Source organism: Gossypium raimondii, chromosome 13, assembly GCF_025698545.1.
Source record: "Gossypium raimondii isolate GPD5lz chromosome 13, ASM2569854v1, whole genome shotgun sequence".
NCBI lineage: Eukaryota > Viridiplantae > Streptophyta > Magnoliopsida > Malvales > Malvaceae > Gossypium > Gossypium raimondii.
In genome coordinates this window covers 28,592,232-28,608,493 of record NC_068577.1, presented here as the reverse complement: position 1 = coordinate 28,608,493, position 16,262 = coordinate 28,592,232, and the positions used below count along the sequence as shown (strand labels likewise).

General features: G+C 33.8%; 1 non-coding gene across 1 annotated transcript; it reads left to right on the top strand.

Annotated features, from left to right (window-relative positions):
• The first annotated feature begins 15,153 nt into the window (after positions 1–15,153).
• LOC128036273 (small nucleolar RNA R71) lies at positions 15,154–15,260 on the top strand. Its single transcript, XR_008193071.1, has one exon. It is a non-coding gene; the product is annotated as a small nucleolar RNA R71 (small nucleolar RNA).
• Positions 15,261–16,262: the final 1,002 nt, after the last annotated feature.

Sequence of the window (16,262 nt, the reverse complement as noted above, 5' to 3'; positions counted from 1 at the left end):
ATATCCTACTAGTTTTATCTTATTTGCTAAAATTTTACATTATGTTCCCTTTTTTAAGATTATTTCTTTTTAGTTCTTATTACTATTTAAATTTACTATTCTTATTTATACTTTCACATAGCATTTTTAATGTCACTTAATTTACTTCATTTATCAGTTCAATTTACTTATGAAGCAATCTTTCACTAGTTCCTCATTTCACCTATATATAAATTTTGATTCCACTTAACACTACTTTTCACTTCTCATATTTCTTACACTAAGTTCATAATATTCCTTACTTCACTAACGATATTACTTAGTGATACGTTTATCACTTATTCATGGTTTAGTGTCACAAATATATTACATTTCATTAATTAATTATTTTAGTAATTAAATTGTCTTATTTTACTTATCACCTTTATTATGTTATTTATTTAAATATAAACATTCACAATTAATTCGCTTTATAAATTATCTATTAAATCCATACATAATCACTAGAATTAACACTTACTAATAATTTATTATCACTTTCTATATTTATTTCATTAAATTCTCTACTCATAGTTTAATACACTTATGACATAGTAATTTCTATTTTAATGATTCAATTGCTTTTAAATTTCATCATATTTTTAGTATCATTCAATTTAGTCCCACTTTTTTAACATATCATGAACACTATAAAATTTCTTATAATATAACTTCTCAAAGTCATCTAATGTACTAAATTACTCACTTTAATTCTTAGATTTTATAATATAATTTGTTATTTATTCCTTTCACTCTAATAAAATTTTTAACTAATTTCACATTCAATACACCTATTATTTCTCATAATTCAATTTAATCATTTGGAAATAAATAGAATTCACATTAGTACTTACATGGCTAGAATTTCACTTCTTTTCTTTCATTTTCTTCTATTCACATCTTAGCCACTTCCTTTCTTTTCTCTACAACACTTCCATTATAACACTCTTCACTCTTCCTGATGTACGATAATACAAGTAGAAGGTGCTACTGGTGTACTTTCAAAATTGAACCAAGATTTTTCTTTTATAAAACGAAAAATTCAAAACATCTTAATGTTCTTTAAATTAAATTGTTAAATTTTAAAAGGATTCCAATATGATTAGAACCCTTTACAAATAATTTAACACTTATAGGGATACATCCAAATCATAAAACAAAGTTTTGAAACTCATAGACTTAAAATGATGTTTTTTGGGTTAAGTAAAATAGGGGATTTATCACAATAAAAAAATAATCAAATTAAATAAAATCACCAAATAGAACAAAAATGTTTTGAAGGCTTTAAAACAACTTAAAACTATTTGGAAAATTTTTTGAATGATCAAAAGTGCTCGAGGTCAAGTGCATGCCTCAGAGGGCTCAAAATGGCCAAAATAGTGTAGTGGCCTTGTCTAGGAGGCTAGGTATCGGTATCTATCTCCTAGGTATCGATACTTAAGTCCCTGTACTATTGATTTTGGCATTCTGCCAAGTTGGGATGCAATACCCTTGGCAAGGTATTGGACCTTGGGCCCTTAAAGCTAAAAATCAGGCAAAAAACATTTTAAAAACATATCCAAAAATCACCATATCATTCTATTATGAACCAAAACATCATTAATCAAAATTTAAATTCATTTAAACTCAAATACAGAGCATAAACACATTCAAGGATAGAATGTCGTAATGGTAAGAAAACTATAAAGAATTTAAACATGCCATTCCACCTTACATACAAAATAAATATTTCTATACATGCTACCTAATTAAAGTTCAATAACATTCAAATGTTTAAAATATAACCTTAAAAGTTTCTCGGTAAGTCTCTACTTATGCGTTTTAAACCACTAATGTGTGAGCTCTTAAGGATTTATTAACAATTCGGTTATGAAATTCATGCCCAAGTCCCCTATTGTAAGTTCATATTGTATTTGATCTTTCATTTCAACCCTTAAGCCATTTCTTTCACAAATTCATTTATACACATGTTCTCCTTTTGGACATCTTTGCCCATCTTATGATTCTCACAATTCAATTTCACTTTCCACCCCTAATGGCTTACTTAATTTAACATTAACATTAATAACATTATAAGGTTTTTACTTAGGCCACATTTTGTTAGGATATATTATTAGACCTTATTCTTAGTGACTTTCAGAATCAGTTCTTTATAGTTCATATAGATTAATACCTTTTCAATATGTACCATTAAGGGGTATCCAACACTTATATTCATGGTGATCTCAATAATCAGATTTTAGTTCGTTATGCCCTTAGTAAGCTTAGAGAAACCAACCAAATAGACCATAGTAACACGTTGAAGCGCTACGTTTGAAGACTAGAATAGAATGGATCCATAGCGCATCTGAGTGCTACACTTTAAGACTAAACTATGTTTGAAACATCATCTCCTATCCGTCGCATGCATATATCCCCTATTGGCATGCTAATCATATCGTAACTATCTCACCAAGCTACTATTGAATCTAATGCCCTAAGTGTGGTATTTTTGTCAATGTACACTTGTAATTTTCTCGAACATATTGGTTAATAAAATTATTCATGAATTACATTAATTCATTGTATATTGTGATAGCACAATTAAGCTAAATGATTTTTGCATGCAAAGAAAAATGGAAGCAAATGTTGCTTATTGGTTGTCTAATGTTTAACTAATACTAAGCAATATTACGTGATCGATTCGTAATACAGAAAGACAACTTATATTAGTTGATGAACCTAAACATGTCCTTAGTTTAATTAGAAATGAACAAACTGATTGAAAGACTAATATGTCATCTATCAAGTCGAATTTGAAAGATGCTTTGTCTTGGGCATTAGAGCGAATAACTCTCAAAAGATAGAGACATAGATATGTCTGATTGGACTGACAGTATATTAGATTGGACTAGAGGTGCTCATGGTCGGGCGGCTGGCCAAACTGACGGCTCGCCTTAAAAAATGGGAGGGTTTGGGTAAAATATAGGCCGAAATATGGGCTTGGGCAAAAAAATGAGGTCCGAGGCTAATATAATAAATATTTTTATTTTTTAATTTTTTAATTTTAAAATACTTTTAAAATACTTTTAAAATACTTTTTAAAATTTTTAAATTTTAAATTTTTAAAATACTTTTAAATTTTTAATTTTAAAATATTTTTAAATATATTTTTAATTTTGTTTTAATTTTAAAATAAATTTTTGGTATTTATTTAAAAAAGCAGGCGGTAGGGCAGCTTATGAATTTTTCGGGGGCACTGGGCAAAATTCTAAGTCCATATTTCGGTAGGCCAGCCTTGGACTCGGGCCAAAATTTTTTTCTGGGCCCGGCCCGAACCCGGCCCGGCCCGGCCCATGAGCACCTCTAGATTGGACCCAAGAAGAATAGATCTTGAATCTAACTATGGATTTATTCACTTTTGACGTTTATAGTGTGACATACCTAAATCCTGAGTGGATGACGAACTATATATGCGTAACTCTTACACTTTGATGTAAGTAAAAGCCAGAGTTCGAATAGATAAGGAACCAAAATTTGGTGCATTGGGTGTATGATTTTTGTAGTATGTAGCGTCATTCACAATAGTAGAATTCATAGCCCAAAACGTGGGTAAATGATATCCTCTCATTGGCATTACATGGTTGATGAAAAGTAAACATGGCCATGGGTTGTTCGTCTTTGTGATGGATGACTTGATCACTATTTGTGTAATGCCGTATACTCGACCCGACTGCCAGTTCGGGTATCGAAAGTCCCAACAAATTCGAAATCTTAACCAAATTCTGTCTAATTTTACTACGAACTTAGACAACTCGACCTTTGCAATAACTAACTACCGCTAAGACTCATTTCATATTTAAATTAAATATTTATAGCTTTGGTTCCTTAAATAAACATAAAAGCATTTTACAAGTTTTGGGTACGTAAAAATGTGTAAATTTTCGTGTTTCCACACACCAAACTTAATTCATTACTCGAGAACCCCTAAACTTAATTCATTGCTCGTCTCAAGTAATGCACAAATTAAAAATAATTACTCAGAAAACACCTTTGAAAAATTCCTTCAGAATAACATTCTTCTCAGAATTATGAATTTAATATACTTATGCTCAAAAACAAGAAATTTTATAGTTATGCTACTTAAGTATACATATCGTTCAAATTAATCTCAACAACTATTATGATAGCACAATTAAACTGAATGCTTCCTTAACAAGACATGTCAACCCTTACCAATTTGATTTTATTTCCTTATTCAAGATTAAGCTGCAATCATTAAGTTTAACTTATGCCTTCATATGTTGAACATAGCAATTTCTCTCCACTAATGTAAGTAGCATAGAAAAGTTGAATCAATAGGTCTTTAAAAAGGTTGTAGCGTAGCTAGGCTAGATGTAGGTAAAAGATAGATAAATTTAGGCTTTTAAACCCTAGACTCAGCTTCAATCGGACCTTTGGAATAATTTCTCTGAATACACCAACTTACTTTGCTTTCACATGCTCCTTTGTACATCTATTTTCTTTCAAGTACATGTGCTCTTTTTTTTTAAATCATTTTACTGTATGTACTACAATTTTTAGAGCATTTGATACTTCTTTCAACTCCTCTAAACTTATTTTCAAATTATATTCTGAATAGTACTGAGTCTAGTGTTTGGGACAATTTAAAGATAATTATGAGAGAAGTGATGGCTAAATATTGCAAGGGTTCAAATAAAATTAGGCGATATAGTCTCAAAGTTGGGTTTCAAAGGATAAAATTTCATCAAGGTTGGCTTGAAAGGCTCAAACGGTCCAAACAAGAGTTGCCTAAATCATTTTCAACATTCCATGCTTCCTAGGATTTCGCCTGAAGAAACTACTAAGTCAATTCTAGAGACTTAAACTTTCATGTATGCCTACCTTTCTTAAGGAACTAAAAATTTTATGGTACGATTTGCATGCTTTATTAAAAATACATTTATATCACTATTCAGCTAACATAACAATTTATTGAAATAATAGAACTTTATTTATACTGAAGTTTAGCATACTTAACAAAATTTCAATTTATTGAACAAAATATATCCTAATCATAATTAAAAGAATTGAGTGAAAATAATTTCAATTTTTTGGTCCCCCTACTTAAAATGAACAATGTCCTCATTGTTTAAAGTGAATAAATACTATACACCAAGTAGGATTTTAGAAAAGAGGAGGTGTGTCAATTTGACTGCTTAAGTACCAAGCTCTTTCTAAATCCAATCCTAGACATGTATATATCTATTGCCACACTTTATACTTCGTGACTTGTTCAATTTTATTAATGATTTCCATCTCTTGTTTTATTATGAAAAAATTCCTAATTAACTTTATCCTAAAATAACCTATGACCATAAATAAAATAAAGTCGAGATCCCCCATTTATTTATTTGCAGATCCTTCTGAATTCGACTCATCTTTTGCTCCATCATTATTGTCTTGCATGAATCGCTTCACTCCTTTTTCGATAATGGGCTCCATGGTTCAAATATGTAATCTGGAAACTCAGGCACAAAAATAAATGGGTCATTGTAAATTTTTGTAAGAACACTTCTCATTGAGTCATCCCTTATTTTTGAGTATTTCCAGTAAGCTTGTTGCTGCCACTACATATGTTGCATTATGTCCATTAACTTTGACAGCTCATCTTGAAGATTTGGGCGAGGCGGTTGAGCTCTGAACATTGAAGTCTCGACATCAGGTTTAGCTTCTGGTTCCACTGGTTCCACCTTATTAGGGACTTTAGTCGATTGCACTAGCTCGATCTCTATGGGATCTTTTGCTTCTTCTTTTTCAGGATCCTCACTTTCTTCAACTCATTGCTGTAGAACAGAGTTTCTAGCTATTCAATATAGGTCTCAATCTGTGATTGTGCCCTGGCTATAGCCTATCTTCTTTACGTTTGCAAGAATTTTAGCTTTCAAGCACAGAATTGTTATCGTAAAGGGAAAGTAAGCTGGGCCAGAACGTGAACATCTAATAGCACAATTCTACATTTCCCTTAGGATGATTTTTACCACATCAATGGTCTTCCCATTTAAAATCAAGTATAATAAGATCATTCACTCTAATGAGATTGTAGTCCCATGTGAGCTAGGCATAAGGCTGAATCGGATGAAGTAGAACCATACCTTTGCGAGTGGTGTCAAATATTCTCTTCGACAAGTGTGGATTCCTTGCTTTGACACAGTCCACTTAGAACCTGGAACTGTAAGTTCCTCGGGAATTTCTTGCAAATTTTTAGACTCTATATTACTCATTAAGGAGGAATATTCGTCGTTTTTGAAATTAGGCAATTTAAAGAACTCATTAATAGCGTTTGAAGTTATTGGTACATTGATTCCGTGAACTGGAACTTCTGTCAACTTGCTTGAGGTTAAATTCGCATAGAATTCACGTACTAACTGCTCATCCACACTAGGTCTCTTCTCACAAAACAACTCCCAGTTGAGAGTTTCAGCAACCTGATGAATACGCACCATAAAACCAATACAGTTGCTTTCTTTCAATGTGAAACCTTTCTCTGGATGCATCTGTTGATTCTTGAAGGTACTCTCGTATCTTGCTTTGGCTTCTTCACAGTGGAACTTGTTTTGTGATTCGTCAATTTGAGCAAATGCACAAGTTCTCTTGCGAGGCATGATTAACCTGATCATAAGATGGTAACAATCATTTTCACAAAAAATTAATTAATATAAAATATTAATAATTCAATAAATTGAAAAATTAGATAATTAAATTAAAATTGAGGAGAAAAATTGGTCTTACGACCTTTTTTGTAAAAATTAGGAGTTCTTAAAAAAATAATTTTGAATCAAAAGATGGCAAATTAAAAAAGGTTGAGGGGTTTTTGGCTAAGGATGGGTGAAAGGGTGATGTGCCGCTTGGGAATGCAAGGCAGCAGCGCGCAGTAGGGGATGGATGTGAGCAGCGTTCGAATCGTTGAGCAGGCCTGGTGTGGGCGCGCGGGGGGTGCTGCTGACCAATCAACTGGGCGATGCTGTGGCTAGGGAATGGTGTATGAATGAAAAGAAATAAGAATAGATGGGTGGAATTTATAGTGAAAGGAGTAGGAGCTAGAGTAGAATTCTTAAAAATTCTAAGTTATAATTCTACTCAAAGTAAATAAAATGTAATAATTAATATAATGCATATTAAATTATTATTTTCTATTAATTTATTAAGATAAAATTTATCGAATAAAATATGATTAAATTAAAACTAATCCTAACTCTAAATAAAGTGATAATAATTAATATATATTATAATGGATATAATCGTATATTAATAATTATCATCTTTTCTTTTTCTTTTTTATTGAACTAAAAACATTTATTCTAGATGCTTTTTGAAAATATTTACAAAAGTGGCATTTAATTTTAATATTTACAAAAGAGAAACCAAATTTTTAAAAACAATTCAATTAAGTTCCTAGACTTAATGAAAATTTAAAATTGAGTTGCAACATAAAACTTGGATCAAAATTGACCATTTTATTTGAAAAACTAAAAATTTATTTTGTCATTTAGGGGGTAATTTCTTGGGAAATTATGTTAAAATCAATTCCCACGAAAGATTGGAAAGGTCACAAGCGGTCCCGCTTAAGTTCCATCTCCTAGACAGAATTTATTTAAGCATACTAATCCCGAAAATATACCCTAAATCATTTATTCAAATAGAAGAGCAAGGAAAAATAAATATATGATAAAATGAACAAGATTTGATTCCATTCAATTTTATCTCCCCAGTAATGTTTCAAGCGTTGAGCATTAACTCGAAAATTACCTCCCTTACCTTGAAGTTCAACAACTCCGTATAGATAGACTCGATGAATCATAAATGGACTGGACCAATGTGATTTTAACTTACCTGGAAAGAACCTTAATCTGGAATTGAATAACAAGACTTGCTGACCTGCTTCAATTTCTCGAACTCGAATGTGCTTGTCATGCCATTTCTTGAGTCTCTCCTTAAGTAATTTGACATTCTAGTATGAAGACATTCGAAATTCTTCTAACTCGTTAAGTTGAAGCATCCATTTCTCTTTGGCACTTTTAAGATCCAAGTTGAGTCGTTGGAGAGCCCAGTAAGCTTTCTGTTCTAACTCCAAGAGTAGATGGCAGGCTTTCCCAAAGTCTAACCTATAGGGTGACATCCTTAAAGGTGTCTTGTATGCTGTCCTGTAAGCCCATAATGCATCATCCAATCTTTTGGACCAATCTCGTCAGTTCGGGCAAACTACCTTCTCAAGTATGCCTTTGATCTCCTTATTTGCCAATTCAGCTTGCCCATTCGTCTGCGGATGGTAAACTATAGCGACCTTGTGTTTCACTCCATTTTTATCTAAAAACCATTTAAACCACTTGTTCACAAAATGGGACCTTTCATCACTGATGATGGCTCTTGGGGTTCCAAACCTTGTGAACACATGTTTATGCAAAAACTTCATTACAACCTTATCATCGTTTGTTGGATATGCCTTGTAATGACCCAAAGTTAAGGTTATCGAAACAGTGGTTTTGGGACGACAAATTCGATGAGGAAAAATTTATTTTATTATATTTCTATGACCTAAAATTTCACGTAAAGATTTCGTGTAAATTTCGTTCAAAAATTTTGACGTTTGGGCACTCAATTTAGTCAAAAGGACTAAATTGTAAAAAGTGCAAAAGTTGAGTTCTATATGTTAGAGGTGTCCAATTGTTATGAAATTTTAAATTGGAGGTCTTTATATGGTAATTAGACCATTGGTTAAGTTGGTGGACAAAAATGGACATGGTTAGGCATGCTTCCAAAGTTTTTCATTAAGGGCATTTTAATCATTTAGTTACTAAAATGAATTAAAAACAAAATTAAAAGCTAATTTTTGATCATCTTCTTCATTAGGCCGAATGTAGCAAGGGGAGAAGCCATAGTTAGGGTTTTCAAGCTTCCAAGCTCCATAGTAAGTGATCCCAAGCCCCGTTTTTAATGCTCTTTACGTTTTTGAGATCCCGGTATCTTAATTTAGCTTATTCTAGCAATAATTTAACCTAGGGTTTATATTTGGAAAAATACCCATAGGTGAAAAGTGTTTATTTTGATTTTTTATGATAGAATATGAAGCTAGAAATTGTGTTAAGCAACTTTTGCTAGCCGATTTTAAGCGAAAACGAGTAAGTTGAAATAATCGGTAAAAATCCCTAATGTACATAATTAAGTGTTAGAGTGAGAATTTGATGTTGTCATAGGAGAGAAAAATTTTAAGCATGTTATATAACATAAGAATATGAGATGAACTTTAATTTCCGAACTTTGGGGCAAAAGCGTAATTATGTAAAAGTTTAGGGACAAAATCATAATTTTGCCAAAGTTAGAGTCGTGGGCTATTTTGATAAATGTGAGTATTAAATGAGTTAAATTTTCTATTTTAGATCAAGAATAATGAAACTCGAGGTTAGACAAAGGAAAGAATAAAGTTGAAGGCTAACTTGGTGAATTTGGCTATATTTTGTACCGAGGTAAGTTTACAGTAAATAAATACAATATTTTAATAATTATTATTAATAGTGTTATTTTCCAGCAATTATGCATTTATTTTATGAACTTATTTAATGTTGGCTTAAGTATGAGATGACAGAGAATCGGTGTTAAAAATCCCCGTTGAAACATGAGGAATGCATCGGATACAAATGTCATGACATTTGGGTAATGAGGTCCTATGTAAGACCATGTCTGGGACATGGCGTTAAATCCGAGATGAGAGGTCCCATGTAAGACCGTGTTTGGGACATGGCGTTGGCACCGAGATGAGAGGTCCCCCGTAAGACCATGTCTGGGACATGGCATGGACATCGATATGAGAACATCCCATATAAGATCATGTCTGGGACATGGCTTTGGCATGTTGTTATCAGAAAAGACCCAAGTATCCTTATTATTCCAACGTGGGTCAACGGGCTAGTAAACGAATCATGTTAATGAAAGTTCATTTAAAAGCATAAATGGCAAGCTCAGATGAGTTATAAGAGTTAAGAACTTACTATATTATCAATTGATACTCAATGTTTCAGCAAGAGAAGAATAAATTACGATCATGAGTTAACTAAGTAAACCAGCAAGATAACAAGAATGAGATTAAATAAAGAGTAAACTAGAGATCTTGACATTTGAGTTTAATTATTTGTGTTGAATGTTGTTATTTATTTGCTAGTAAACTTACTAAGCTTTATGCTTACTTCTTTTATTTTTCTTTCTCTTATAGTATGGTAAAGCTAATTTTGGGAACTTAAAGACGTCGGAGATCGTCCACACTATCAACGACAACAACTCGGTATTTTATGATGAACCATGTTTGGCTTATGACATGTATAGGGACTTAGTTATTTTGAATGTTTGTATTTATGATTTTGCTAAAGAATGATATGTAAGTATTTGATGATGAATGGTTGTTAAAATGACTAAGTATGAAGGTGTTTGTTGTTACAAATGTTTAGGTGATAAATCATGCATAGAAATCATGAAAGAGTAAAATTTGCAAAGAAACAGATTTCAAGCAGCAACAGTGACGTGACTTTGAAAAATAACCTAGGATAGTATAAAATGAATTAGAAAGTGAATGATATATATAATTAAATCTTATTGAGTCTAGTTTCTTATAAAAATAATGGTGTAACAAAATGAATTTATATTTTAAGATATGTGAATTTTAGTGAGACAGGGTTAGAACTATTTTTGGAGTCCTCTGTTTTGAGTTTAGAAAATCATTAAAAATTGTACAAAAATTGTTACGAGTTGTAGTTTATATTTCTAGATTCCTTATTGAGTATATTTTCTTTACAACCAATTGATAACACCGTATGAAAATCATACAATGATAAAGCTTATTTTTAGTTACAAGAGGTCAGAATAGTCGAGTGGTGAAATAGGGAAGCCTTTAACTAATAAACTGTACTAATTGGTTGAACAAAAAAGTATGAAAAATTTATGCTAAGAAGATATATGAGTCTAGTTTCAGAAAAAATTTACGGATTTAAATTTAGAATTTTGTAGCTCGAGTTATAACTAAATTAGTAACTGCTGTGCAGGTGGACAGCTTTGTTGTGATTAGTGAAAATAATTTCTAAAGTAAAATTTTATGCCCCGAATTTTTAAGTTAAGTAAAGTAATGCCTCGAGCTCGACTCCGGCAACGGTCTCGGGTAAGGGGTGCTACATGCCTCTACCTCAACGCACTTAGACATATAGTCTACTGCTACTAATATGTAATTTTGACCAAAAGATGGAGGGAAAGGATTGAGAAAGTCAATACCCCAAACATCAAATAATTCTACCTCAATGATGTTTGTTCGAGGCATCCCAGTTCTGTTGGTGACATTTCCAACCCTTTGACATCGATCACAACCCTTTACGTAAGCATATGAATCTTTGAATAGTGTTGGCCAAAAGAATCCGGCTTGCAATACCTTGGCTGCAGTACGTGTACCTCCAAAGTGTCCCCACCTCGGAGTTGAGTGACAATGGTATAAAATCTTATGTACTTCATCTTCTGCCACGCATCTCCTGATCATTTGATCTACCACATCTTATCAATCGGCATGATACCACAAGCTAAAAAGTTAGCAATATCAGCAAATCAAGGGGTATTATGGACATGATTTACCTTCAGTATGTGTTCATCTAGAAACGTCTCTCGAATTGGTATAAGAGGAGAGTTCCCTTCTTGCGGCTCCAATCTGGACAAGTGGTCTGCTACTTAGTTTTTCACTCCCTTTCGATCTTGAATTTCTAGATTGAACTCTTAAAGTAGAAGTACTTATCAGATTAGTCTCGGCTTAGTGTCTTTCTTGGCAAGTAAATACTTAATTACCGAGTGGTCGATATAAACAGTCACTTTGGTACTTACAAGATAAGATCAAAACTTGTCAAAAGCAAACACAATAGCAAGTAACTCTTTTTCTGTTACCGTGTAATTTAGTTGAGCTTCTGTCAGAGTTCGACTTGCATAGTAGATGTGATGAAAAACTTTGTTCCTTCGCTAACCCATGACAGCTTCGATCGCGAAGTCACTTGCATCACACATCAATTCAAATGGCAAATCCCTGTCTGGTGTGACTATTATGGGTGCCGAGACTAACCGACTCTTCAAATCATTGAAAGCTCTTAAGCACTCTTCATGAAATTTAAACGCCGCGTCCTTCTCCAATAATTTGCATAAGGGTTTAGCAACTTTAGAGAACTCCTTGATGAATCTTTGATAGAAATCGGCGTCGCCCAAAAAGCTCCTAACACCCTTTATAGATATTGGAGGTGGGAGTTTCTTAATAACATCTACCTTTGCTTTATCTACCTCGTTTCCATGTCTTGTTATCCGATGCCCTAGAACAATACCTTATCGTACCATGAAATGACACTCTCCCCGGTTAAGTACAAGGTTTGTTTCTTCGCATCGCTTTAGTACCTTGGCTAGATTGGCTAGGCAATCATCATATGTATCTCCAAATACTGAAAAATCATCCGTAAAAACTTCCAAATATTTCTCAACCATATCAGTAAAAATAGACATCATACATATTTTAATTGTAGCAGGTGCATTACATAAACCAAATGGCATGTGCCTAAATGCAAATGTACCGTACGAGCAGGTGAATGTTTTCTTGTGTTGATCTTTCGGTGCTACTGTAATTTGATTATACCCCGAGTTTCCATCGGGAAAATAGTAATAGTCTCGCGCTCCGAGTCTATCCAGCATCTGGTCCAAAAACGGCAAAGGAAAGTGATCTGTCGTAGTTGCCTTGTTCAGCTTCCGGTAATCTATGCAAATTCTCCATCCCGTAACTATTCTAGTCGGTACCAACTCGTTATTCTCATTTTCAATGACCGTGATACCTCATTTCTTTGGCACGCACTAGACTGGACTTACTCATGAACTATCTGAGATGGGGTAAATTATACCCGCATCTAACCACTGGATGATTTCTTTCTTGACTATGTCCTTCATAATGGGGTTCAGTCTTTGCTCTCCATTAATCGTCCTTTTTTTTCCATCTTCTAAGATAATCTTGTACCTGCATATAGGTGGACTAATTTTGCGAATATCGGCTATGGTCCATCCGATAGCCTTCTTGAATTGTTTCAACACTAGGATGAGTTTATCTTCTTGCTCAGTAGTTAATTCTTCTAAAACAATCATAGGCAGAGTAGAAGAGTTACCTAAATAAACATATTTCAAAAGTGAGGGAAGTACCTTCAGTTCTAATTTAGGTGGCTCCTCGATTGACACTTTTGATTGGGCATAATCCCTTTTCTCTAACTCCAAAGATTTAAAGCGGGATTGCGGATTAAATCCCCTTTGATTAGCTTCTAACAAAGCTAAGTATTCATCCTCCTCTTCATCATTTGGAGGATCTGATGTCAAAATTTGTTCCAATGGGTCCTTAACATAATTGAGTTCCTTCTCCACGATTAAATCCTCTAAATCGGACACTGTAGAACAATCATCAATTACGTCAGAAAATCGCATGGACTTAAAAATGTTAAATGTTACCTGATCATCTTGAACACGCATAGTAAGCTCGCCATTCTACACATCAATAAGGGTCCTTCCGGTTGCTAAGAATGGTCTTCCTAGGATGATTGACACCTCTTTGTCTAATTTAAAGTCTAGAATCACAAAGTCAGTAGGAAAGATAAATTTGTCTACACGTACCAATACGTCCTCGATTTTTCCTTCTGGATGTGCTGAGGATCGATCTGCTAATTGAAGTGTAACCGTAGTAGGTCTAACTTCACCTATCCTGAACTTTTAAATATTGACATGAGCATCAAGTTGATACTCGTACCCAAGTCACATAGTGCCTTACCACAATATATTGCTCCAATATTGCAAGGTATGGTAAAACATCCAAGATCCTTCAATTTTGGGGGTAGTTTGTCTTGAAGATATGCACTGCATTCCTTCATTAGGGCTACAATCTCAAATTCTCCAAGCCTTCATTTTTTAGAGAGGATATCCTTCATGAATCTGACGTAGTTCGACATTTGTTCAAGTGCTTCAACCAACTGGATGTTGATATGAAGTTGCTTGAGTACGTCTAGGAACTTCTTGAATTGAATTTCTTGCTTTTGCTTCTGAAGTCTTTGAGGGTAGGGTGGTGGAGGTTTCTTTACTAGAATTGGTTGATTCTTTTTTTTGTGGTAATTCTGCATCTAACGTAGTTATTAGTTGATCAGAATTAGCTGGTTCAGAAGTTATCTTGTCAGATTTTGCAGATTCAATTTTCGATGAAATTGGAATTTCAACACTCGGTTGAATTTCCTCTGAGTCTTGAGTGTCAGGTAGCTCCTTCTCAACTTCGATGGAATTGGGCTCTAAAATCTTTTCGCTCCTCAACGTTAACGCTTTACAATGCTCCTTCCCTAGATTCTTCAGATTCTCCGTATCGCTAGGTAAAGCACCTTGTGGTTGGTTTCTGAGTTCAGTGGCAAGCTGGCCCACTTTATTCTCCAAATTCCTTAGGGAGGCATCATTTTTCGCCATGTATGCCTTCAATAGATTCTCTAGGCTTTTGGATCGTTCAGCTTGGGTTGGTTTTGGAGCTTGTTGGGAAAAACTTGGTGGTTGGGTCGATTTAGGTTGGACATAATTGTTACTGGTTCCTGCCCCTTGTTACTCTAGGAAAAATTTGGGTGGTTTCGCCATGATGGGTTATAGAAATTGGATTGTAGCCCTTGCCTTCCTCGATTTTGGTTCTGGTTACCCATGTAATACACAAATTCTGGGTTTGATGGACATTCTTCGAACAAATGTCCTTCCCTACAATAAACACAGGCTACATTTTCAAATTGAGTCAATGGCTGTGCTGCAAAACTATTACACCTATTAGTAGGAAGTTTTTTTAACATTGAGGATATTGATGATACTTGAGATGCGAGTGAAGTAAGAGCGTTTACTTCATGTATTCTAGTGAATCGTCTTTCTGACGCTTCTCAATTGGTTGGCCATTGATAATTTTTACTGGCAATCCTCTCAATAATTTCATAAGCCTCATTATAAGACTTAGAAAGAAAAACACCATTAGCAGAAGCGTCCACTACCATCCTCGTGTGAGCATTGAGAACATTATAAAATGTCTGAAGTTGTATGCAATGTGGGATTCCATATTGAGGGCACTTCCATAATAATTCTTTGTACCTTTCCCATGCCTCATACAATGACTCATCATCCAGTTGTTGGAAAACAGTGATCTCGTTCCTCAACTTAGCATTCTTGCTAAGCGGGAAATACTTCATAAGGAATTTTTCTGCTAATTCTTGCCATGTTGAAATTGAGTTTGGTGGTAATGAGTTCAACCAAGCTCGAGCTCTGTCCCTTAGTGAATATGAGAATAACTTCAATCGTAATGCATCTTCGGGTACTCTGACTAACTTGAAAGAATCGCTCACCTCCATAAACAGTCTTAAGTGTAGGTGAGGATCTTTGGTAGGCATTCCACTGAATTGGCCCATTGTCTGAAGCATCTGGAACATGACTGGCTTCAACTCAAACTGTTGTGCCTGAATTTTGGGTCTCCTAATACCCAGATTAAGATCATGAAATACTGGCAAGGCACACTGTCTGAAAGCTCTATCCCTATCATCAGCAATAAGGATAGGATTTTGAGCAATGTTTGCTCTGTTTCCTTGATTCAGATTTTCGAAGTTCATCTCTACAGTCCTTCTCTGACTTGCTTGTCTTCTTCGCTATCGAAAAGTTATTCAATCTCAGGGTCTACAGGGAGTAAATCGATGATTCAGTCAATACTCATAAACACCTGAAATAATCACAGAAAAATTAACTAAGTTAAAATTTGAATAGAAAAATAAACCAAAAGGCAAAACTAACAACTTCACAAATAATGACTTTTTTAAAATTCAGTCCCCGACAACAACGCCAAAAACTTGGAACGATGGAAATGTGCAAGTGTACACAATCACAACGAGTAATAAAGTGACAAGTAAATGTTGAGTTATTGTACCCACAGGGACTGTGAAAAGAATTATTTATGAATGCTATTTAAAACACTTTGGTGAAGAAAAATATTTTGTTTGAAGAGGGTGATTAAAAACTAAGATTTTAAAATAAGTGAACTAAATAAATAAATCTCAAATGCAAAATTTCAAAATACGATTTTAATCAAGATGACATAATTGTGTTAGATTAATTACATTTCTTAACTTAGAATTATTAAAATCATGTTTATATTGTTATGAATAAGTTCACGA